The following is a 3415-nucleotide window of genomic DNA, read 5'->3' as shown; positions in this document are numbered from 1 at the left end:
GACCCGGATGCGGCCTCGCCATTGGCGGGCCGATGTACGTCCCGTGACATGACTGGCTGCCAGGGGCGCCGGTCAAGCGAACGGAAGAAGAGCCGACTTCCGGCTTCTGGACCGCCCCGCCCGCCTCTCCTCTGACCCTGGTGCTGAAGCTGCGAGAAGAGATGCCCAAAGCCTGCATCCCGCTTCCTGCCTCTTGGAGCCCGAGACGCGCGGATGCGTGGAAGCCCAACTCGAGATGAGCGCGCACGGCAGCTCCAAGAGCGGACCCCAGGTCTGCTTTAATCCAGGTGTAGTAGTTTCCTCCTCTGAAAAACGTTACCCACGTTGTAAATCCATAACCGTGCAAATGAGCCGAGCGCGGTGGCTCACGCCTGTCATCCCAGGCGAGAGCAGGGGTTCGAGACCAGCCTGGACAACACGGTGAGACCTCGTCTCTACAGATCATGGCTGAGGCACAAGGATCCCCTGAGCCCAGGAGGTCCAGGCTGCAGTGGCTGTGAGTGTGCCACTGCACTCCAGCCTGGGCGACAGAGTGAGATTACGGTTCAAACAAAATAATTGTTTCCTCTGTTTCTATGAAATCATCTAATTTTTTAAAGTATTTGACAGTCGTAGACGCCACGACACTCCAGCCTTAAATACTTCATCCCTTATATCTCTTGTAGAGACGGCGTCTCGACAACAGACACAGGACCCCGTATATTCGATTGATGTCTGTTGGCCGCCCCGACCTCATCCTCCCATTGTCACCTCCACCCCACTTTCTTCTGACCTCAAACATCTCAATCCTGCTCCCCGGGTCTTTGCATAAACGGTTCCTAAGTTCACAGCCAAATCAGCACCTTCCCCTAGAAGAATCTCTGCCTTGGACCTAAACAGCATGTTCATTCATATATATGACTTTTTTTTTTTTGGTTGGGGTCTCACTCTGTCACCCAGACTAAAGGGAATAGTATGACCACAACTCACTGCAGCCTTGACTTCCTGGGTTCAAGCCATCCTCCTGCCTCGGCCTCCCCATAAGCTGGGAATACAGGTGAAAGCCACCATGCCTGGCTAAATTTTTTTATCTTGGTTTTGTTTTTTGAGTAGAGGTCTGGCACCCAACCTGGAGTGTAGTGGTACATTCACAGCCACCGCAGCTTCAACCTGCTGGGCTCAGGCCATCCTCCTGCCTCCATTTTCCAAGTAGCTAGAACTAGGCGTGGTAGCCCGCGCCTGGCCAATTTTTTTGGTTGATTGTAGAGGTGATGTCCCGCCGAGTGGCCCAGGCTGTTGTCAAACCTCTGGGCTCACTCAGGCCATTCTCTTGCCTCCACCTCCCAAAGTGCTGGGATTACAGGTGTGAACCACTGCACCCAGCTTTAGTTTTTGTAGGGATGAGGTCTCACTATGTTGCCTAGGCTAGTCTGGAACTCAAGCAATCCTCTTGTCTCAGCCTCTCTAAGTAGTCCATGCCCAGCCCTAATGGCATTTTATACTGGCTTACCTTTCCAAAGAAACTCTTCTAAAATTCCTTCATGTTTACTAGTCAATATAGATTAACCCTTTGTACTTGGATGTCCCCTCTGAGGGGATACATAAATCAACAAATCACTCAGTACACCCTCTCAGGGAACATAGATTGCTGGGAACATAGATTACAGGACCAACTTAGGCCAGCGCAAATTTTTCAAAACTGTGTTCCTTGAAGTCTTCCAAATTGCAGAAAAACGCACTGAAGATGGAACATATACAGAAATATGTTAAATACTTCAAGCAAGTCGGATAATAAATTACATATTAACAGCCGGGCTCGGTGGCTCAGCCTGTAGTACCGTGCTTTGGGAGGCTGAGGTGAGTGAATTGCCTGAGCCCGCGGGTTCGAGACCCGCCTGGGCAACTTGGCGAGACCTCATCTCTACAATAATCAAAAAACTAGCCGGGCGTGGTATCGCGCGCCTGTAGTTCCAGCTCCTTGGAAGGCTGAGGCGGAAGGATCGCCAGAGCCCAGCAGGTCCAGGCTGCGGTGGCCGGGAGTGGCTACCGCATTCCAGCCTGGGTGACAGAGTGAGACTCCAACTCAAAAAAAAAAAAAAAAAAATTACATATTAACATGGGAGGAAGAAAACGAGCCTTCATTGTCTGCTCGAATGGAAAAACACCAGAAGACAACAAACCAATTACTATCACACACACCGTTGAACCTGCTACGCGTGCTGGGGACTTTGACACGTTACGTTAGAAAAACATGAAATTTTGACTTGTCATAAATCAGTTCCTCAATGTCGAAAACTCAACTATAAACCAAATGTCACAATAAACTAACTGGCTTAATTGCCATACCATTTTAAATGAAGGGATTTGCCTTTCAGTTTTGGAAAAAGGTGCACTTGCGTTGCTGATAGGTGACCCAAGAGATGTTGCCACAGAATATGATCCTCTTTATTGAAAACAGAAAACAGACCAAGTTGCCCTCTATGCTTTGATCGCTAGGAAGCACAGCCCAACTCAACCACTGAAAGCCACCCTTCAGGGCAGGCCCACTGCTCCCCGCCAACCGCCAAGGCCATACCAACCCACCAACCCACCTGCCTTAGAGAACCAAGCTGGTGAGCAAGAGTAGAATCTACCAGAACCTGCAGCTACCAAGACCTCTTCTCATTTTGGAAACTAGGTGAGGCCTCCGCCACACTTGAGGTGCCATGTTCAGAACCAGGGGGCTCCCAGCACGCTTCTCAAAACAGAGGTGTTCACGGCGTACTGATGGGACAGAAGCTGAGTACACCAGTATCTGAGAGGGCTGCCTAGGCCCACCACGTCCAACCCCCCAGTTCCCCTCTAGTTAAGTCCAACTATCAAAACATATTAAGGCTGGGCTTGGTGCCTCAGCCTGTAATCCCAGCACTTTGTAAGCCTGTGGGTTCGAGACCAGCCTGGGCTGACTTAGCGAGACCTGTACTACTATAAATCAAGAATTAGCGGGGCATGGTAGTGAACGTCTATAGTTGCGGCCACTTAAAATGTTGAAGTGGAAGGGTCGGTGGAGCCCAGCAGTCAACGCTGGGATAGCCTTGAGCATGCCATGGCACTCCAGCAGGGGCAACAGAGGCTCCAACTCAAAAGAAAAAACGTGGCAGCGCGTGCCTGTAATTCCAGCTACTTGGAAGACTGAGGCGGAAGGATCGCCAGAGCCCAGCAGGCCGAGGCTGCGGTGGGTGGCTGGGAATGGCCACTGCACTCCAGGTCTGGGCGACAGAGTGAGACTGCAACTCAAAAAAATAAAAAATTTAAAAATACTAAAATCGGCCCAAGGCAACCTCTTCAGATCCCCTCCCACTGTGGGAGCTTTTCTGTCCACTCAAATCCTTTCGAGGGAAGGAAAAAAAAAAGGCCCGGTGAGGCGGCTCACAGCTGTGAGCCCAGCACTCAGGGA

The sequence above is a fragment of the Carlito syrichta genome, unplaced genomic scaffold (assembly GCF_000164805.1).
Source record: "Carlito syrichta isolate Samal-C Ts95f unplaced genomic scaffold, Tarsius_syrichta-2.0.1 Scaffold126587, whole genome shotgun sequence".
Classification (NCBI taxonomy): domain Eukaryota; kingdom Metazoa; phylum Chordata; class Mammalia; order Primates; family Tarsiidae; genus Carlito; species Carlito syrichta.
Note: the sequence above shows the minus strand (reverse complement) of the source record.